Below are 24330 nucleotides of genomic sequence, written 5' to 3'. Positions count from 1 at the left end.
AAAGTTGATAAACATAAAGCTCGTCTCGTTGCTAAGGGCTTTTCACAGGTTGAAGGCATTGACTACACTGAAACCTTCTCCCCTGTTGCCAAAATGAACTCTGTCCGCCTTGTTCTTTCCCTTGCTGCCTCTTTAAAATGGGAAGTCCATCAGATGGATGTTAAATCTGCCTTCTTGCATGGGGACTTGCAGGAAGAAATCTATATGGAACAACCCATTGGCTTCATACAAACATACTCCAGCCTTGTTTGTCGACTTAAGAAATCCCTTTATGGCCTCAAGCAAGCTCCTCGGGCTTGGTATGCCAAAATGGATAGCTTTCTTTTAGAATCTGGCTTTTCTAGGTGTCATTCTGACAATACTGTCTACACCAAGACAATGGGCAACTCTCTTATCATCCTTGTTCTTTATGTTGATGATCTTATTCTTACTGGTAGTGATCCCAACCTTATAAACCATGTGAAGTCCAGCCTTAAAAAGAAATTTGAAATGACAGACTTAGGACACTTACACTATTTTCTCGGTCTTCAAGTCTTGCAATCCAAGGAGGGTATTTTCCTTTCCCAGTCCAAGTATGCTTGTGATATTCTTCGTCATTTTCACATGGAAGACTGTAAGCCAGCCCCTTCTCCCTTTCAATCTGGAGTCAAACTTTCAGTCTCTTGTACTTCTCCTGAAGTTGATGCTACCTTATACCGTCAACTTGTAGGAAAACTCTTGTATTTAACCCATACTCGTCCTGATCTTTCCTTTGCTGTTGGCCTTGTTGCTCGTTTTATGCAAAACCCCCGTGAAAGTCATTGGAAAGCAGCTAAAAGAATACTTCGTTATGTTCGAGGTACAGTACAGTTTGGGATTCATTACAGTGCCAAAGCAGCTCCTCTGTTAGTTGGTTTCACTAATTCTGATTGGGCTGGTGACCCTGATGATCGGAAGTCTACTGCCGGTTATGTCTTCACTCTTGGTTCAGGACCTATTACATGGGCTTGTAAGAAACAGGCTGCCATTTCTCTTTCGTCAGCAGAAGCAGAGTATCGTGGTGCCGTGGAAGCTAGTAAGGAAGCCTTGTGGCTTCGTCAGATCCTATCAGAGTTTGGCTTTGAGCAGCAGCATCCAACCACACTTTGGTGTGATAATCAAAGTGCCATTCAGCTATGCAAAGATCCAGTCCAGCATCAGCGCAGCAAACACATTGAACTACACATGCACTTCATCAGAAAGCTCATTCATGACCATGTTCTTGAAGTGCAATATTGTTCAACAGATGATCAGGTTGCAGACATCTTCACAAAGGCTCTCACAGAGGCGAAGTTCACTAAACTTCGATATATGCTTGGAGTTCAGGAAGTTGTCACTAAGGGGGGATAGGCTCTAGTGCCTCCTTCCTTCTCCTATTGTGTCATATTTGTAAATCCTTCAATCCTATCCCAAGTTGTTCTTAAGGGGGGATGTTAGGATATTCCGACACATAGGATATAGTTAAGTTCAACTTGGTCTAGTGTAGAGTTAGGTATAGAGTTAGGTAAAGTGTGTTTCTTTACCGTTGTACATTTTGTAACTTACAATCCGACGGTCACGGTATGTAGTGATCCGACGGTTCATTCTCTCCTCGGTATTACCGACACTTGATCCGTGGCTTGACACCCGATTGGTCCATGAGTTCTATTTAAAGCGCATGGAGGGTCATTGTTCGGGTAATCCATGCATGAGAGAAGCTTATGTAAATTTTCATTCTTTGATTAATAAATTGCCTGTAGTACCCACGTTGGGACAGGCCGTGGACTGTTTCCCTCTTTGAGGGTTTTAACCACGTCAAAAATACTGGTGTATTGATCTGTGATCTGGTTGTGAGCGGTGTCCTTTTGGTATTCTTTCTGAGGAACTTACCCTGTAAATTCCTACAGAGAATATATTTTTGTGGATTTTCATCTCTATTAGAGATTTTGGCCCTGGGTAGCAGCCTACATCTTGTGTCCTTGTGTACTATTGATCTCCATGTTTTTGGTAGCTATTTGATAATAAAAAAAACATAATAATAAGAGAAAAAGAAGTTAATAAGAAAGAAAAGTTAAAGAATATCACAAACAATTATCAAATTTAAGAGAAATCACTTCAATTGTAACCCTATTAATTTCTCAATAGAACACAATCATATTTCTATGTTGTCTTAATCTTGATAAAAATTCTATAAGTATTTTGTACTCAACTAATAAAGATATTCATAAATATTTTATCCTTGAAAATCAAACCTTAATTTTATCCTTCTTGTAATGAGATTTTGAACCCTCAAATTTACCTACATTAAACTAAAGGGAAGGTCCCACTCACAATTTACTAGCAATAGAGTAATTGGACTATATGACTTTAATTAAATTGCTTTAATTTAATTTCTTTTGTTGAAGCCTAGTTAATTTCTATATTCATACGTCCTACTCAGGATTTACTAGCCATAGAATAATTGGCCTTTATGGCTTTAATTGAATTTATTTTCATTAAGTCATGCAAGAAAACATAGAACTTGTAATTGCATGTCCATGAATTCTCAATAAAATCTATTTGTTATCTTCCACATGCTTAAGAGAATTTTAATTATAAAATAAATCTATATAATTTAAACTCCAAATGTATTTTGATTTAACAATGGAAAAGGCACTTCTCGTAAGTTTTGTTCGAATGCACATGGGGATTTTCCAGGAATACAGGTTTGGGATTGCTTTTGGATAACTTGAAAGTTATTTATAACTTTCGATTTTATTTTTATTGAATTTTAGGCTTGAAAGAGGAATAGTTATTGAGTGTTAGGTTGGGCTTTAACCTCTTATATATATATGTGTGTGTGTGTGTGTGTGTGTGTGTATGTATATGTATATGTATATGTATATGTATATATATATATATATATATATATATATATATATATATATATATATATATATATCAGTACTAATACATCAGGCCATCACCTTGGGCACGTGGAAATAGAGAGTGCCAAACTAATTAACTACTCTTTACACCAAGTGCAGGTAGTTATAGATGACTTTGGTTCTGATGAGGTTGGGCTTCGCATCCATTCAATAATTTTACCCTCTTGTGTTTAAGGAGTGGGAGAGCCGAAGACACTCAGAGTTGCTCCATATCTCTACCTTGATACACCACTAAAAAATCCATAGTTAAACCCTCAATTTCATTTCCAGACTGGAGGGAAACACAAGTTGTAATGTTTTCTGTGTTGTCTGGATAAACTAATCTACACATCACCTTGAGGGTGTAATGTTTTCTCCTCTTTTTTTCATCAAAAGAATTGGTAGAGGTATTGTTTGCCATCGAATAGATTTGGGTGTGATTGATATGTTGTTTGTTATCATAGAGACTTGGGATTGAGTTAGTGGTTGTTTGTCATGGAAGAGATTTTGGATTGAGATAGTGGTTGTTTGTCATGGAAGAAACTTGGGATTGAGTTAGTGCGATATGTTGTTTGTCATAAAAAAATAAAAAATAAATAAATAAATTAGAATTGAGTTAGTATGATAATGATGTTATTTGTCATAAAAAAAAAACTTGAGATTAAGTCAATACAACTACCTTTATGTCCTTTATATTCCTGAGCCTAACCATTAAACTTAACACAACAACCCATAAACCATCCAAGACAACTGAACCTTGAAAACGATATTGTTCTATAGTGTAATATTTGTTGAGTTGTTCCATGGTGTAATATTTTGTTTTACTAAAAATTGAATTTTTCTAGAGTGTAATATCCGTTGAGTTGTTCCATGGTGTAATATTCTATTTAACTTAAAAATTGACGTAGAGGCACATCATTGTTCATGGTTTTGGAATTCGGTTCATGGTTTTTGGGCCTTCGCCAAATGGCTTTTGGTTGGCTCCCAAAGCACCCAAGAAGGTTGTGAGAGTGCCCTTAGAAAGAACTATCTCCTTCCCACTTCAAACACCCAATAACCCTATGATCAACCTCATCAAAGTATCATTGTTAGATCTCATGCAAGGCATGATGAAGGTATTGTGTGGGTATAAATTGCAATGTAGGGTTGTGTGGGTATACATTGTAATGTAGGGTTATGTTGGTGTGGACTGAGTCATGTTAGGGAGAGCACTCAAAATATAAATAAATAATAATAATAATAATATAAGGTATTTTTTTTAATGGTAAAATGATTTTTATAAAAAGTGAGTGTGGGTCATAAAGTATTATTTATATAGAGAAAGAGAGGTTAATTAGATTTATTTTGAGTGGTTGTGAAGAATAATTGTTATTCTCTCTATTTATGGTTAATTCTTTAAAATGACATAATGAGCTTTGTTGTAATGACTTTAATATTTGTTGAAGTTTTTTCAAGACAAAAATGTGTAGATTTTTTATATCGAATATAAAGACATTTCTCATGGAATCTATACATATGACTTACATTTCAATTATATCAAACAAATTAAAGAGGATTTAATTGTTGAGGGTGCACGGCCATGCGGCCCTGGAACCAATGTGGCAACACCTTCAAGTGTCATGTAGACTCATGGTACCATGTCATCTGACGTGTTAGTTGTACGAAATGTTGATCTAACCAAGTGATGGAAATATTTAGAGGGCCTTATCTTTGTGCCCAAAGCTTGAAATTTAATAAAATTTGAATCATTGGAAAGCTCTTGATGATTAGAAGGCGATGGTGGCTTCAAAAATTGGTTTAGATATAAGAGAAAGAAGGAAAAACTTGTATGACCCTTGTCTCCTCAACATGACCTTTGAAGTTGGGATTCAATTTCATGGTTCAAAATTGTAGTGAGTAGATGAAATTTGTGACCATTGTTTTCTCTTCCAAATGTTGCATGGTACATGATTTCATGTGATTTGAATGTATAAAAACATTGTCTCAACAAGAGGAATCCATTTTGTGTGAAAAATGTCAAGTTTCAATATGTGAAAAAATGCTCAATTTTATTAGATTGTAATGGAGAAACTTGGCTCAAAAGAACCATTTTACATTATCTCAAATTTGTATTTGCATTGTCTCACTAACAAGATCCCAATATGTGATGGATGTCAAATTTCATCATGCAAAAATGTTCATTTTTAGTGCAAGGAAACTTGGCTCAAAATATTCATCAACTCTGATGTTTTCCAGTGAATTTGATTAAAGAATGGAGGATTTCCCATGGTGATATTTAGGGGATTTCTTTACTTCAAAGAACGTTGGAAATTATGGATAATGGTCTCCAATCACATCCATCCACAACCTAGATTACTCATCAAGTATGGTGAAAATGGGATTGCTTTGGAGGAATAGGTTGTAAGGTCTTAAAGATATCTACCAAAAGTTCCTTATAGTGTAAGAAATGGCAGTTGCATATTAATCATGTGATTTAGTTGTAAATATGAAGTGTAAAACCAACACTTTGTATGAATACTATTTTTAATTGCATGTATATGAATTGGGGGAGTCATGCATATGATATGAATTGGAAACTTAAAAGAATATATGAGGTTTTCATAACATTTAGTTATGGAATAATGAAACAAAGTCCATGACTTAAAATAATCCAAACAATGCCTTTGAGAAAGAAAACTAGTGGAAAGAGAAATTTGGGGATCACATATCTTCCATAGTAATGTATAATAGAGAAGAAAATTCTCATTATAAGTATTGGAAGTTCAAATTTGCAATAGAGGGGGTAAGACTAAAAGAAGAGAAGCCATTGGAAACTAAAGATCTATTCGAGCACCACTCTATCTACAAAAACAAGTAATTCTTCTACTCTTCATATTTTTATCCACTCACATTCTCTCTACATCCCCAAGATATAAATTGTAATCATTATATACGCCCAAATGCCATTGAGAAAGAAAATTTCCCCTTGAGACCAATATATATTATTCTAGAAGAGATTTTAATGAAGAATATCTTATCATCAATGGTGAATTAACCCCTTATAGCATTCTATCTCAATTTTTAAGGAATGGTGGAGGGCAAAGGTGAATCAACCCCCATTGCCATTTCCTTTCCTCCAATGAACATTTTTTTGTTTTAAATGGGTATGTGGAGGAACCTCGGATGGATTTAAATAAACCAAATTCCTAGTGTCTTTTGATGTTTCCTAATAAATAAACAGTTGAATGCTTCTATAAATTAGTTATTAGCTCTATTTAACTAACGAAATAGAAATAAAGTTCCATCCATTTTTCTTGCAATTATTGTGCCTTGTTGTGTCATGGGTATTCATTTCAACTTGTTGGATCTATTTTAAATGCCTAATAGGTATATTGTATAGAATTTGTAGCCATAGGAAAGAGTTTATAAATAGCACCCCATTAACTACAAATCCAATTTACAAGACTTATTTGTCGCGCAAAATTAAATTATGCTATTGTTTAAATTAAAATATCATTCCTATGGCTAAATAACTAAACCCATATTTGGCTTCCTTTTCACTCTCAAAACTATAACCCAAAACTCCTTTTCGTATTTGAAGGCTACAATGATGTTATCTTCTTGAAACTCATATTGTGCATTCCAAGAGGGTATCATATTCATCAAGGTTACCACTCTCCCCTAACCCAACAACGAGCTCAAGTAAAAGGTGGCGTAAGAAGTTTTCCTACACATTGTGCCCTTACATTAACCTCATGAGATCAATAACAAACTAGTACCAAAAATAAGAAATGGTGCCATTCTCAAGGAGAAAGTTTTACTTAGAAATATAATGAGAAAAATGAGTGGCTCTATTGTTCATATGTTCAGTTTTCATAAAGTGAGAAACTATACCCATCATATTGCATTATTGAAGAATGTTCATCTATATGGAAATTTATTGGTGAATCTATTGGGGAATGAAGCCCTATTTTAATTTCCTAGTAATTATCTAATTCTTATGGTGAGCAAGTAGTGGATTTTTAGGCAAAAATATCTCACCTAGAAACTCTACATTGGTTTGGTTCTGGAAATGGAATATGATATGACTCTTCCTCTATTTATCCTTAGAGTAAAGAAATATGGATGGAATAAATCATTGAGCATATGTGTTCAATGAGATTTGCAATCCAAAAGATTGAAAACTCATCGAAGTTAAGAACGTTAATAGAGACTCCTCATCGTCTTAGGGGAAAATTACAAGACTGCCACAAAATGTAGACTATTGATTTAGACTTTTGTTCCTCTAAAAATGATAGCCATTGTTAAAGTCATGAGGATGATATCACAATTTATTATAAATTTAGGCAAGGAAGTTTTGAAGACTAATTTATCAGCAACTTTCATAGTTCCATTACTCTAATGAAGCTTCCATCTAGGAATATATGTCGGGAGATTTGAGGTCTTCCATTTGAAAAATCACAAGTGGTATGTAACCCAACTTTACTTGGTATTTATCTCCCTTCTTCTTCTCATATCTATCAAATGGAAAAATCATTGGAACAATCTATAGAAAGTGAATATGTTGGATGTTAGGTAGAATACAGAATGCATGAGGCCAATTATATTAATGAAGTTCTAAAAGAAGATGTTTCTCATGAGATTAGAGATTAACCCCAAGAAAAGTAGAATATCGAAGAATCACATTTTCATCCTCGTAGCTTTCTAGATCTAGCTTGTCACTTTATTGATAGTGAGTATACTTTATGGAAAAGAACATAAATTATTGGTTGTTAAATCTTCTCAGTTAAGAAATGTTTTGAACTACGTCCTTCTTGGTATTCAATAGAGATATGGGTAAATCCCTAAACATCAAGCTCCTCCTATAGAGAGAAAATATGGTGTCAAGTTTACACTTCCATCTTTTGATGACAACAATCGCAGTTCCATTGAGTTTGTTGATCATATGATAGAGGATATTTCCAGCAAAAATACCATAGATGAAGGAGAAATCCTAGCCAATAATGAAACACTTGAGGAGATTTCTTTTCGTCCCAAAGTAGCGGCACTCACATTATATATATATATATATATATATATATATATATATATATCCATGCACATAGAAGCTTGGATCAAGTTCTACTTTCCCTTGACACTACCTAGTAGTAAAGAAAAGGCCCAGCCATATCATGTGAGTGGCAACAATCAAACTCCTACGAGAATGAATACCTAATGAGTCACAAAATTTTTGTTTGTATTACCCTATTTCTCTTACCTATAAACACTTTTCAGTTAGTCATAACACTATCTTTGTCCTCTTTGGAGCTCAAAACAAAGATTTAGGTTCAAGGTGTTTTCCATTGCAATTATCTAATACTTCATGTCATTTTCTAATTAAACATCAAGAAAAGTGCATATTTTTATTTTTTGTTGAATAATGGATTAGTTTGTAGATTGATGTGGAACCACCCAGTATGCCACGTAACGACATAACCACTTGTTATGGAATTGTTTGCTATATAATTACATGTTTGTTACATAACCACTTGCTATGGATCCACAAGTTTCACATGAATTAATATTTTGAATCTATTTTTAGCCTATATTCCAATGTTTGATTATGCCATGGATTTAGCAGCATCAAAAACCATCTTGGACACATTTATGGGTGTAAGAGGAATATTGGAACTATTTTTGTGTCTAGTGTATTGTTGTAACCACTTGAGAATATTAGATGCTCATGTGGATCTATATTTAGATAATTGTTATTTATTTATTTTTTGCTAAAGTAAGAGTCAGACCTTCTATTTCATTAATCAGTAAATAAAATACATAAATTACAGCAATCCACGAAGAGCTGTGGACCAAGGAAAAACCCAATCTCAATCTGTTAATGGGCCAAAGGCCAAAGCCCCGACCCCTACAAACCAAACCTCTAAACTCTTAAAATAAAAGCAATGCTGAAGCTGGCTAACGAGAATAAAGAATCAGACCCGAAGAGGAACAAATGTACCAATCTATAAGGATTTCATGTCCGAATAACTCACAAACCCGCGAACCTGTAGAACGTACAAAAAACAATGATTCCTGCCAAGAATAAAATGCATTAACGCCTCTCGCCATCTTCCTGACATGCATCTTTAATCTCAACTGTCGAACCTCCTCACCCGATCCAACGGCTGTGGCCGATTTCACAGTACTTAGAAGCATGACGCTTACCCACATGGACCCACCAACATGCTCTATCGATCCCAACCGTAGATCCGCCTTGCTTAATCCAACGGCTGAGGATCATATCGCACAGGTCTACATCACCGAACAATAGTGCGCGATGAGGGCGGTATTCTATCCGACCCCACTGCCACGTGTAGCTCACTGAATGGAATCGCTCCCAATTCGGAAAACCACTTCCCACTTGCAAGGCCTGCGATCACGAAAAACCGCCCCAGACGCAGTATTGCGATCAAAGAAGGAAAACCTAGGGTTTTGAGGCCGCCAAGAGTTCTCGGATTCCGGCCTCTCGCTGTATCTACTCTACTAGAACCAAAGAAAGATGTAACTCCCGCCATCCTGCTGATCATCCAAAAACCAGAGTCTCCCGGGCTACTACCACCTGGAGCCTCTATGAATGTACTTACCCGGGTTGCGAAGGCCGACAATGGCCTGCAACCCACTAAAGACCCGACTATGAAAAAACTGTTAATCATAAAGCTACTGAGTCATCTGGACCCCGTCTCCATGGCTCTGTTCCGAAACACCATCCTATCTTCATCTGCCTAGTTGTAACAATTCGCCTTTAATCTGTTCTGAGGCAGCTCTTGCCAACTCATCGCAACCCTATTTTCTATGCAGATCACTCCTTGATTGGCCAAAAGATCCGCCAATTTATTGGTCGTTCTTCGCACATGTTTAAAACTTACTGTTCGAAGGCACTGGAGGTGATGCTGAATCCGTTGAAAGACTTGGATCAGCCTCCAATTTCTTGAGGCTTTTTCTGGCTTTGTACCCCAGTTGATTCTCTTGACCGAGTTAATGATTAACTCTGAATCAGCTTCAACAATCACATTTTGGCGGTTATCCTGTTCCAGGAAATCTAAACATTGCTCCATAGCCATTAATTCCACCATATTGTTGGTGGCTCTTCCTAAATGGCAATAGAAGATGAAAAGAATACTTCCATTCTCATCCCTTAACACCCCTCCATAACCAGCAGTGCCCGAGTTTCCTTTTGAAGCCCCATCAATGTTGTATTTCAAAAAACCCTTAGGGGGAGGATGCCAGAAATCTTGCTCAGATTCCATTGTTATTACCTTCCTATCCAGGCCCTGAGGAATAAGTCCCTGCAAACCCAGCTTACTGAGAATCCTCAATTTTGCTACTGAAGGTGGGTTCTTAGGGAGATTTCGCACTATAGTGCCAACCGTCTCCTTAAGTTGTTTTAAGATCTGCTCATAAAGGCATTGGGATGGCTTCTTTTCATTCTTGAAGATTCTATTGTTCCTTTCTTTCCAAACATTCCAAATAATGAAGCTTGGCGTGAGAGCCCATGCTGAGCCAAGAACTTCATAATCTGAAAAGTTTCTTCTCCATTTGTTTAGGGTGTTGATAATGCTCCCTTTGTCCCTATCAGTTTGTTGGAAAATGTTGGCAAAAGAAATCCCACAACCTGGAGGTAAAAATGCAAATGTTGAGAAGGTGCTCCATTGTTTCCTCTTGGGCTTCACATAGATGTCATCTGGAAGGCCCCAAGACACCCCTCTTTCGAATGTTATCCCAGGTCAAAATTTTCCTATTCTGAACCAGCCACATGAAGAGTTTAATTTTCATCCAGCCTTGATGCCTCCATAGGTCTTTCCAAATCCTATCCGGAGCATGGGAATCTAGTTCAAGGAGAATGAGTTTTGCCTCCTTAAGATTAAAGGTACCCTCATTATTGTTGCCCCATCTCAGTTGGTCATGCCCCCTGACATTAAAATCTTCCTTTGTTCTAACATTTTCATTAGTGTCTCTGCTTTAGCTTTCAGGGGGCTGTCATCCCTAAAATCAAAGTTCCTCCAGGTTCTCCATTTTCCTATACTGTTGGTTTGGTCCCAAAAGTCTTTTACCTTAGATAACCCTTTAGTATCTGTCTCTTCCTTGAGGTCCCTCAAGTCCTCTTTTAACAGTATAGGTTCTTGTTGCCATTTATCCTCCCAGAATAAAGCTAAGTCTCCCTCTCTGATTTCCCAGAAGTTGTTTTCTTGTAGTAAGTCCTTGTCCTCCCAGGCCTTATTCCAAATGTGTAAGCCCTTTATGTTTCCAGACATCCTTATGTGATCATTATTTTGCCAAGTGCTAGCATATTTTTCTTTCCAAATAATAGCCCACTGAGCCTCTGGGTCATTTATCTAGCGCCACCATAATTTTGCCCCTAAAACCTTGCTTAGAATCTCAGGATCATCCAATCCAATACCCCCATGGTTTTTAGGTTTGCAGATTTTTTTCCCAGGCTACCAAGGCTTATTTCTTTCTTTCTTCCCCCTTGCCCCAAAGAAAGTCTCTTTGTATGGTTTTGAATTTTTGCAGGACTTCTTTTGGTGCTGGGAGAGTTGATAGCATGAAGACTGGGATTGATTGTAGGACTGCCTTAGTAAGCACCAACCTACCAGCCAAGTTTAAAGATCTAATAGTCCATTTCCTTATTTTATCTTGCAACTTATTAATCACCGGCCCCCAAATGCTCTTGTGTAAAGGTTTGGCAGTTACAGGAACTCCCAAATATTTTGATGCGAGGATCTCCCTTTGAAAGCCCAGAATTCTGGAGATATTTCTTTGAATAGCAATATGAGTATTAAAGAAAAAAAATCTTAGATTTGGAGAGATTAACTTCCATACCTGAAGCCATGGCAAAGTCACTCAGGATTTTCTTATATGCAAGAGCTTCTTTGACCGTGGGGATTCCCTACAGCATGGTATCATCAACAAATTGTTGATGAGTCAAGGCCTATCCATTTTCAGAAAGTTGGAGACCTTTGATCTTACCAACTTCTTTTGCATGCTTGATAGACTGACCCAGTCCTTCCATCATGAGGATGAAGAGAAAGGGAGAGAGTGGGTCTCCCTACCTAAGGCCTCTTGAAGGAATAAAAGTCTCCGAGGGAGAACCATTAACCAGAATTGAAAAGCTGGAAGAAGTAACTAGGGCCATTACCCATCTAACCCAGTTGTGATCAAACCCAAAAGCAATAAGAACTTTCCTGATATAGGTCCAATTCAACTTATCATAAGCTTTGGCTATGTCCAATTGCATGATCATTCCAGCCTTCCTATTGCTAGTCAGAGAGTGCACCACCTCATGAGCTTGAATGATGTTATTGAGAATTTGTCTACCTTCCACATATCTAGATTGTTCCACAGAAACTAGGGTAGGAAGAAGAGGTTTGAGTCTATTGGCCACAACCTTGGATATTATCTTGTAAACCACATTGCACAAAGCTATGGGTCTAAACCTGTTAGGAGTTTGATCCAAATCCTGTTTAAGGATCAGGGAGATAAAAGAGGTATTTAGCACCTTCAAAATAGTTCTATTCATCCTGGAATCTTCTACTACATTCAGAATATCTTATTTGACTATATTCTAGCAAGCTTTAAAGAAATCTACATTGAAACCATCTGGGCCTGGCGCCTTACCATTCTGCATTTCTTTGAGGACCTCACTAACCTCCTCTTTAGTCACTGGCCTATTAAGGTTGAAATTTTCCTCTCTAAACACCAGCCTAGGTATATGTCTTGTTAAATCCCTGAGGGAATGTTCTCTATCTGAACAGGTTTCCATTGCTATACCTCGAAAGTGCTGAACTAGCACAACTTCTATTTCTTCATGAGAATTGAGAGCTCTATTCTCCATAGTGGATCTGTAGAAAAATCTAGTGTTACATTCTCCTTTTAGCCATTGAACTCTAGATTTTTGTCTCCAAAATATTTCCCCTTGTTTACATAAATTCTCCTAGTCTTGATGATATTTGGTGACTTGATCACTTCAAACTTTATCAAAGTCATCCGTGATAAGGGCTTGGTTGAGTTCCTGCATTTTACCTTCAACAGATTTTTTGCCTCAAAAATATTGCCATATTCATTCTTGTTCCAATCTTTGAGCCTGAGCTTGATATGTTTTAGTCTTTTTTGAAGAAAGAACATTCTTGTGCCCTGAATATTCAAATCCTCTGACCACCATTTGGCTATTTTGTTGATGAAATTTGGGCGGGAGAGCCAAATATTCTCAAATCTAAAAGGTCTGTTCCTGGGGGTACCAATGCCCTGAACCTCCAATTGAACCGGCCAGTGATCGGAGCCTCCAAAGGGGAGAACTCTTGCTACCATTTCCTTGTCATTGAGCATAAGGTCCTCTGAGATTATGAATCTGTCTAATTTTGAGGCCACCTGAGACTCTCCACTCTTTTATTGTTCCAAGTAAAGATACCATTACTCGTTACAATGTCCACTAGCTTCATATTATCTATAAAGGTTTGAAAAGCCAAAGTGTCTTTACTTAGAATTCTAGTTCCCCCTTTTTTCTCCGAAACTGATTTGATCATATTGAAATCACCCCCCAAGATCCATGGTATTCCTACATGTCTATCTCTGAGATCCTCCAGAGAATCTAGAAACTTGAGTTTACCATCCATTCTTTGGGGGGCATACACATTCGTGACCAGGTAGGTTTCCTTATCTCCCACATGTTGAATGACCACTGATAAATAATCCCTAGATGCCTTTGCATCTATAATGCCAATTTTTGGGGGGTTCCAAAGTGTGAGTATGCCTCCTGCTGTATTCTCTGCTTTGACTTCCAGAAACTCAAATTGATTGAGCCATTTTCTATGAATTTCTTTTATTTTTTGAATGAAACATTTAGTTTCTTGGATGAAGATCACATCCAGTGCTGCTTGTTTCATTCTATTACTAAGTAATATTTGTTTTCTTTTACTGCCTAAACCCCTAATATTTCAAGAAGTGAACTTCATTATTAAAGATTTGTAAAGGAGTAGCTGGTTAAGTCTTTCATCTTACCTGAATCTATCATTAGCTTTCCACATTCCATCAATAGCTCGTTCTGCCTTTTCCTGCCTCTTTTCTTTCCTAGGTTTCTAGGTGTTAATCCTAGTGTGGTTTTCATAGTTTCACACCTTCAATGCCCTACCTTTCATTGTTTCTTTTCTTCTCCAGCCCTTTGGTATGAGTTTTCCATATAAGCAACTACTGAACTCTATTGAACTCCTCTTGAGGTAACAAGTCCACCCCCTCCTTGGTTCCTTTTTTCAAGAATCCTTCTAGATCTAGATTCTCTTTATAAGAATCTCATGTAGTTCATGGTCCTCCATCTCCATCTCACTCTGAGTCATTTCCTGGTCCATTTCTAGTTCTATATCACTCATCATAGCTTCTTTATATTTATTAATATCTTGTGTTTGTTCACCATCTTCTTCATTCTCCTCCTCCATTAGACTTCCTCCCTTTGCCTGATCTGCTTTTGCTATCCCTTCTTCTTCTTCTAGTAATTGGAACATATTCTGGCTGGCCTGTTGCCCTTCTATTTGATGTAGCTTCGACCCCCTTTTGCCTCCTTTTCCTTTATGTACCACTTTGTGAAAGCTTTCAGTATCTTTCATGGTGTTAGATTTACTCTTGTTTTCTATTTTACTGAGAGGGCATTCTCTAAATAGGTTCCCATGCTCATGGCATTTGCGACATCTGAATGGAATATGTTCATAATCCACTGTTTTCACCCATTCTTCATCAAACACTTCCAAGATTACCTCATCCGGTAGAGCTCCAGAGAGATCCATCTCCACACATATTCTTGCAAAGGAAGTATATTTTCCCCTTCTAGTGGCCTCAGAAGCTTTGACAAAACACCCTAACTTATTTCCTATGGTAGATAAGGATTCTGTTTGCCAGTAATCAAGAGGTAGAGAGTAGAGTCTAACCCAAACCGGGACCGAGGTAAAAGTCTCACACTCTTGGAAAAAATTCATAATCCATGGTCACATATAAAGGCCTACTGCTGCATAAAAGTAGGGCCCTCCTTCAAACACTCTGTCCTTATCTTCAATATTTGCAAAGACCACAGTAAAGAATCCCTTTGACCCAAGATGTAGGTCTATGCTTCCTTTTGGTTTCCAGTGGTATTTAATCCACGTTTGTAAAGCTTTTTCAGTGGGCCATAAGCCCATGAATTTACAAATGATTGCATATGTCTGCACGTGGTCCCTGTGCGCCTGCAGAGCAAGATCATTTAAAACTATACTGGGTGTGATCGTAGCTTTGGGTTTACATGGTCCCTTTTATTCTTTGTCTTTTGTTCCCTGTTCCTTGTCTGCTTCCTCATTTTCTTTAGTGTTGTTATTCTCCCTGGATTTAGTACCATCTTTCTCCTCTTCACTATTCCTTTTCCTTCCATCTGAAGGACCTCTATCATATTCTATTGGTTTTTTACCTCTGTTGGCCACAACCTGCTTGTAGGAGGGAGTGGAGCTCCCTCCTTTGCATCCTTCCATGGAGAACAACCTCTGCAAAAGCCTGTAACCCTAGCTAATCGTCCGCGCACTCCCCCCCATTATACAAATCTCATGATTGAAGCATTGCCTTAATAATTGGAATTGAGAATTTTTAATTGATCAGATAATTGCTATTGATATTCTAAGGGCATATATAAAATAGAGCGCCATATCCATTCTAAAGGAGAGGATGCTTGGAGGATAGACTCTGAGCTATCAAGGAATAGTGTAAAACCTGTGGAGATCTACTCTTTTAATTTAATTTACATCTTTCTCATTTTTCATGCATATGATTTGATTTTGTTTATGTTGTTATGGTTTGAATTTGGTATACTATTCTAGATGCAAAGCTCACTCTCTGAGAATATAGTGTTGTTTAATAGTTCTTTATTTAATGTGTGTTTGTTTTTGAAATCTTGTTTTACAATGTTTCAATTATACAATAGTATTTCCTTTCATAGATTAGTAATTTCTTGTTTTTAAAAGAATGTTAGAAAACAAGTGAAATTAAAGAACCTAGAGTTTGCATATATAGTGCATGAAATATCGCAATCATTAGGACCTCGAGTGGGAAATTTAATGATAATATATTTGATTATTTTTGTTGTAAATAGCAAGGTGATTAAATAGGCCATCATTTTGGTGTCATTGCTAAGGAGATATCAAGGGAATAACAACATTTTTATGCATGGTACAGGAATGACCAAAGAAGAAACGTAGATTACCCTCACTATGGAGGCTCATATAAAATTTTATGCATGTAATTTAGGGCATATAGGTGCATGAATTAAGATTTTAAATGATGACATAAGAGCCACCCACAATACCAACCTCCTTGTAGGAAATCAATAAGAGGAAGAAGCACTAATAAATGAGGATTCCGTTGAAAAAGAGAAAAGGGAAGTCATCTCAATCTATTTTAGAAAAGTATATCATGTATTGTTGAATCGTGAAATTCGGAAGCCTTCTCATTTCTCTTCAAATGAAAATTATTGAATTTTGGGTGTGTACATAAAAATTGGCTTATAAATATTTATTTGTATTTCACAAATTTTATTATGGGTCAATGAGATTTTTGGTACATTAGAATATTACAATGGGACTAATGCACTCATAAAAATCCAAAATACTTAAATCACACTTTAAGAGATATAGTCTTCTATTCAAATATGTCGCAAGTTGTTATGAAACACCTGTAGATGTTATTTGCACTTGCTATAGAACTTGTGAAGGTCATATCACAAAAATATAGGAACTTGGTATTTGAGGTTTTTCGTAAGGAAGTGATTACATTGTGCTAGACATAACCACCAAAAATATAAAACACCTAGATCATACTTCAAGAAAATAGGCCATTTCTTAAAATTGTAGCATTTTGAATTCACAAATATGCTAAAAAATAGAGTTGGGATGATCATATTTTGAGGGACTAAATGAAGGAATTTTCAAAACTAGTTTCAAAACAGTTCATTTTGATATTATATGAAAAAAATTATTGCAAAATTAGTAACTTCCTGTCCTAAATTATGCAATGCTAACAATATGCATCATAGATTGTTATTAGTCTATTTGTAATAGAAATCCTCATGTTGTTCAAGCTTATTCCTATGGAAAATAAATACATTAATAAAATTTAACCTCCCACAAGAATCATGTTTATATAATATCATATGAAAATGTTGTGCCCAAAATACTTACTATTAGGCCAAACTGAAACTTAGAAATGGTTTTATCATGTAGTTTGTTCCTCAACGGATTTGAGATAGCAATTTATTTCACTTTCAAAACATGTTTCTATAGGAGATATATACATGAATCTAATTTCATCTCCCACTAGAATCATATCAATCTAACATTGGATGAAAATTTGTGCTCAAATTATTCATTGTTGGTCTTGGATAGAACTCAAAAATAGCTATCCCATGCAACTTGTTTCTTAGTAGATTTGAGATATGAATTTAAGGTATTTTAAAAGCATGTTTATAATGGATATATGGCTATGAATCTACTTTAACACGGCTTTTTATTCGCTCAACCTGGCATCAAATGAAAAAGTTATCATTAAAGCATTGTAGGGTAGTCTATGGTGACCACCTCTCCTTAATTTGTTGAAATGAAAATTACTTAATATGCCCTTTCTTGTTAGTGTTGCTTTATATGAAATTTTGATTTTTTTTTTGATTTTTTTTTAAATTATTTTAGGAATAAATTCCATACACCTTCCATTATCTCACATTTCGCTGCAAACAAGTGCTAGTTTTTTATACGTCAAAAAAGGATCAAAAAGATCAATCCATGGAGTGGTTACTAAAGACCTAATTTTACAAAAGTGGAATATCATCAAGAAAAAGAATATGCGATATTATCTTTGTTGGGTCCTTGAAAAATCCACGTCTAAAGTTTAAGTTCTTGGTAATTGCAAGCTTGCTACATACGAACTTAGGCTACTAACCAATAACAACAAGGATTTTTCATAAAGTTGTAAATGGACATAGTACATGATAAATGAAGAATTAGATTTGAATATAAAGTGAAGACAAGTTCTACATAGGTAAAGAGACATTCATATAAAAGAAAAGTGCTACAAAAGTTAGAAAAATGTGTTACAAAAGCCAAATAGTCAATTATCCATCATTCTTACTCCTCAACACTATTCATCATCCATATCATTAGTGGTACCATTAATGTAGATCCTTGTTAACTAAGCCTTGTGATAGAACCTTGTTGTAGATATTTGGTGTGAATCATGCTACAAATATGCTCACTGTTAAAACTAGCACTATTTCACCACTTACTAAAAAAGCACCACTACTACACAATGAGTCTTTAGGAAGACTCAGTATTTTCTACAACTGTAGAACTATGGTATGCTAATGCATTTTATTCTCCCCATCTCAAAGATCACTAGAAGAAAAGGGAATGTTGAAGTCAATAGAGTTTCATTTTTCCTATGTAGTTGACATTGAAGGGAAATATATATATATATATATATATATATATATATATATATGGCAACAATAAAAGTTCTATTATATTAGTAGCAACAAGCTCTTGGAAATCTTTATTCAACAACTACTAAAAATAGAAAGGTAGCTCGACATTGGAGTAGATTGAACTCTTGGATGCGAGTACCAAAAAGTGAATTATATCTATAACATGTAGAAAATTCTTGAAACCTTGTCGCTGCTAATGAGAGAAACTTGATCACAAAAGGCAAAAGATTTCTCTACCAAAAATATGTGGAAAGAAAACAATGAATAGAAACACAATAACACATGGAACATAAATTTTATCTAGGGAACCCAACTGGGAAAAACCCCTCTTGCTTGTATTATCAACTGAGCAATCTGATCTATTACAAAGAATTTTCTTCAAGTCTGAAGCCCCTACAATACTAATCAACTCCACGAAAGGTTTCCCAACACTTAGTCAAATAAACCTTGCTAGGAAGCACCTATTTCCTAGAACAATTTAGCCCCTAAAAAATAGGAATTTCTCCTATTTCCTTGTGCAATTCCCAAGATAAATAGGCCTACTCAATTCTCAAGCATGTACACAAAACCTATTGTACAATAATGAATTACAATTGTGCCTTCATCCAATCTCAATAGGAAATTCGAATTCCATGACCTACTAGGGCTAATTTTAGTAGTTGCAACTAGCTAACTAAGAGTAAGTTGAGTTAACAAAAAGTTAACTACCCAATTAAATTCATAACTATCTCAATTGTAGAACTATATATCAATTAACTGATAAACACTAGAAATAACTCCACTAGTTAGCAAATTTTAACCATCAACTGGTCCACAACTCACTCAAAGCCATCTATCTCGAATTAATTGATAATAAACTAGTGATAGGCCACATCACACATGTTAACTAACAGCTAACTCAAATTTCTATGGGACCAAATTTGAATTTGCTTCTTTGACTAAGGCACAAGTCAAAAGAAGTCCTTCCTTGCTACAATTCTAACATAACAAAAAAAATTGTAAAATAAATGAATAAAATTTAATAAAAATACCAAACACCTTATTTGTTTCGACCAGCATAAAATCCTAGCTTGTGTTCCTTTTTATAATTTGTGAATCATCAAGGAAGCTTTAGAGATAGAAAAGCACCCAAATAACTTCAACCGAGAAGATGGCTATAAACTTAACCCCTCCTAGAAGCTAATTATTCATCAACTTACTATATAAATCCTCCCCACCTCTTTCCTTCTTTTCACTGATTTTTGTGGCCCTAATTCTAGTTCCATTTCTAGTTGCTCCCTCACCAACCCCCTCCTTGATGGGTCCCTTTCCAATTCTCATTAAAATTATTCCTGCCCTCTTCCCCCCTCCCTCACTTTTTTTACCTTCATCCCTTCTTCCTAATTTAATTTAGTGTATTCTTTCTCTGCCTAGATCCTCTTATATATTACTCTTCCCCTTATTAATGCATTCTATTATATATAAATAATTTAATCTAATCCCTACCCTTATTTTATTAATTTCATCTTATTTATATTTATTGGTTTAATTATTTAATTTATAATTTTTCATTGTTTATTATGTTTAATTATAAAATTTATATTTAGTTTATAATTTAATTATTAATTAAAAAAAATTACCATTCATTGTTTAATTATTAAATAAAAATATTAAATCACAGAAACATAGCCTCAAGTTCTAGTCTGAATTTGATCATGCCCTAATCGCAGAGACAAAAACATCCTTGAATAGTCCTTCAATAAACATTGAACAACCCACAAAAAGGGTTGTAGAAAAGAGTATAAATTTTTTGCCCAAATCCACAGATTTTTCTCAGGGTCTGAATTAGTCCATAGAGGGGTCTGAAATTTTAGGCCTTCGTGCCCCAAAAAAACATTATTCAAATTATTAATAAACCAAGTGAAAAAACTTATGGTTTTCCTCAAACAAATGGTCTATAACCCAACAAAGAAACCTTCATAAAAACAAAGAAACAATCCCAAAAACCCACTTCAAACTTTGGCCTTATTTTGTTGTGTGTGACTCTTCTAGGCCGCAGAGAAATCGTGAAGAAAATAGGCGTTGATTAGATGTGACTTGAGGGCAGACGAGTTGTGCTTTTATATTCATTGTGGAGGTTTCTAGGAGGGGTCGGCATGGCCTAATTTTCCCTAGAACTGACCTACAAATGAATTTGAATTTTAAATTTCAAAATGAAATTTTGGAGCCAAAAAACTAATAGTCATTAGGGTCAACTTAACCTTCAAATATTAGTTAATATTCCATTTTCTAAAATCCTCTTTTACAACCAAGCTTGACCTCAAAAAATATTTAATTAAGTCCTCCAATAGTAATTCTTCTTGGCCCAATGATTTGAACAAATATTTAGCAAATTGTTGCATTGTCACATCATCTCATTTTGGGTACTTTGACCATATGCTTGAGGCATAAACTTTGGCAAAGTATATCTCCTCAATCATGAGGAGTTATGGGGTGTGCCACCTATCATTGGAACCGGCACAATGAAGAGAATCAAATGAAAATGTTTTTGAACCCAAAAACCATGATTCTCACATCTAAATTCTTCATGAAAAGCCTATGACTATGTTGTAGAAGCTTACCATCCTTCTAGGGCTTCTTAATTATTGGAGCTTCCAATCAATGCAATCCATAGATGAAGATTAAGAGAGATAAAAAATGACGTTGGCATCAATGACAATACCATTGAACAATTTAATCATAAAAAAACGGTTGATGTTGCATCACCACTCTTGCATTTTACCATGTTTATTCATGTATCTCATAGTCATGATATTTGGTCTTTAATGTCGTAATTGAAAATGTTTGAATTTTAATTCTTAAAAAGGAGTGGATATTGCATCACCATTTTTGTATTTCAATATGGTTTTTTAATGTTTTTTGTAATCATGATATTTGGTTTTTAATGCCAAGTTGGAAATTGTTGTAACTTGAGATTAAGAAAAAGGTGGTGTTGCATATGACTGTCATAGAAGCTTATCATCCTTCTAGGGCTTCTTGGTTAGTAGAGCTTCCAATCAATGCAATCCAGAGATGAATATCAGGAGCATTCAAAGACAACGTTGGCATCAATGACAACACTATTCAACATTTTAATCATAAAAAAATGGGTAATTTTGCATCACCACTTTTGCATTTCAACCTGTTTTTCATATCTTTCATAGTCATGATATTTGTTCTTTAATGTCGTAATTGAACAATGTTTGAATTTTAATTAAAAAAAAAATGGATGTTGCATCACCATTTTTGCATTTCAACATGGTTTTTTATGTTTTTTGTAATCATGATATTTGATTTTTAATGTTGTATTTTTTAACCTGAACCAAAAAGAAGAAGAAGAAGAGAGTGATGTTACATCACCACTTTTCATAATTAGAGTGAAAATCATGATTTGATGCGACTTCCAAAAAAATTAACCACTAAAATTCTCAAAATTTCAATCCTCAATTAAGTTAGTAACCTTGTTGTAAAGTTCCCTTTAATTAAGTTAGTAACTTTGTTGTAAAGCTCCCTTATATTAGCGGTGAGGTATCCACCTCCAAACTTGTGGAAGAATGATTGAACCAATGTTCGGCTTTGTATCACCATACGCCCATACTTGTGTCGTCAATTTTATGAGGGGAAGATGAATAACTGATTATGGTCCTTTCATCAACTGAGTCTCTCCTTCAAATGTTTCCTTCAATTCTTTGCTTGTTACTTGTGATTTCTTTGGTGACTTGTGAATGGTGGTCTTTCTTGAAGGAATTTTAACTGCGACCATCTAGCCTATGCATAATTTCCCTTCAAATTTATCAAAATAATCATGCAGTAGAAAGGGGAAAAAAATTTCGAACATATTGCTATTAGCAAACTAGAGATTGGGGGCCTCTACTTGAAGCTAGAAACAATAATTAGGCAATTTGTTCACAAAGACCAAGTATTATGGTTCTTTAATGCCTAGGTTCCTAGAACTGACAGTTACCGTTTGTATGACTACATTTGTTATGCAAAAGTCAAACTAGAGTTTGCATAGTAGTCATAAATTATCATGATGGCTGTAATTCATAATCATGTAGTTTAAATGAAAATGTGTAGGTTCAAGTTGCCATTAATCGTTGATCTGTTGTGTATTGGACATCAAAGCTCGATCTTTGGTGGATTCGAAAATGTTGTTTGTGTGCTTTCATGTCCATTGGCATTCAAGAGAATAGTTAGCATTTTACATCTTTCGGGGTGGAGTTCGCTTTCTTTTTTTAGGGATATTCCATTTAGGGCTTGGTGTACTTTACTTCTCCCATCAGTCTTAGGTGGATTTCAGGACGCTTGATTGTAACAATGTGAAACACTTTGGCCATAACTAATTTTCGACATTCAAGTTAAAGTTTTGAGTCAAAAATTACATCCATACATATGATGACATGCACAGTACGAAGGAATGATGTGGTTGGTGATGAGGATGACATGTTCAAAGTTTACAATGAGAGTTTTATGTGATTACTAACATGCATTGTATATGATATAGGCACAATCCATGTGGCATAACAAACATATGAGATCTTATTTGGTTTTTCCTAAATGGACAACCAAAATGTATTTTCAAAGTTTTGGTGGAGGCTTCATTGACATTGACAAGTAAATTTGTATTATTTCTTAGTACTCACAAGAAAATGTTGAACGTTGATGGTCCCATGTGGAAAAATAACATTAAGGTTCTAAAAGAACACATGACAAAATTTGTATTCTAACTAATATTACAGTATTCTTTCAATTTTGAAGATAGATAATGTTGATGCACAAACAATGTAAACAAGTAATTGATTCCACCAACAACTCATACAAATAAAGACAATTCAACACTAGGTTACAAATCCATAGTCCTCCCTATAACACACACTAATTCTAATTGCATCAACAGTCCCTACTATCCCTATACTATTGTTCTGACCTTACATCCAGTTGTGGTTTTGGCACCCTTGGTCACTTAGTTACCTCTGATTTGGTCTTGTTGGCTGCTCGAGATGTATTTTCCCTCTTTGTTTTAGTCCCACTCAACTGGCTACTCCTATTCCTTGGAGACTTCATATTCTTGCTACTAGCAAAATCAAGAATAGCAACTAGACCCTTACCGCCACAGGGAACCTATACAATCCTGTAAGGGTTCTCCCGCAACCCTAATACACCCTCGCCACGTCTGCTTGGAGGTTCCCAATTTCGCTGCTATAGGGAAGAGATCCCTCATTCCCTCACTACCTCAGATATAATGTTTCGCTGCCTCACAGAGAAAAATTATGGCCCTTAGAGATACCCCATTGACTAGACCAGATGTTAGGGAGGATCCACTACCACAATTGACACCTCAAAAAGGATCCACTGCCACAATTGACTCCTCAAAATGGATTCACTACCACAATTGACACCTCAGAGATGATCTGTGGTCATCAACAGAGCCTCAAAGGGACCTCGATGTCTGAGAATAACTTCATAGGTCGATTGTTGTCTTGGTCAAGACTCATAATTCATGTGATGCCACAGATTTGCCTTAGATAATGTCACAGGGGGTAATTCGTTGCTCAGATCATGCCACAACATTAGTGTGCTACCACAAATTACATTAGATAACGTCACAGAAGTGATCCACTACCTAGATCATGCCATAGAAATAATGTGTTAACGCAGATTGCCTCAAATAATGTCACAAGGGTGATCGGCTGCCCAGATAATGCCCTAGAACCCTCGCTACCAAAATTTGCTACCTCATAACCCTTGTTGCCACAAATTGGATGAATTTTGCCTCAAAATTTATGTTAAACAGAGTAAATAGAAAGGTGGAATGGCTAAGGTGGAATCTTTCACCACTGATACAAATCAAAGAAAGGAGGTCTTTAAACCCTCCAAGAGCCTCAGCTCAAAAATAAAAAGAACCACAATCCATGATGA

The sequence above is a fragment of the Pinus tabuliformis genome, chromosome 7 (assembly GCF_031772625.1).
Source record: "Pinus tabuliformis cultivar Carrire ecotype Pingquan chromosome 7, CPIR1, whole genome shotgun sequence".
In the NCBI taxonomy this organism is placed as follows: Eukaryota; Viridiplantae; Streptophyta; class Pinopsida; order Pinales; family Pinaceae; genus Pinus; species Pinus tabuliformis.
Note: the sequence above shows the minus strand (reverse complement) of the source record.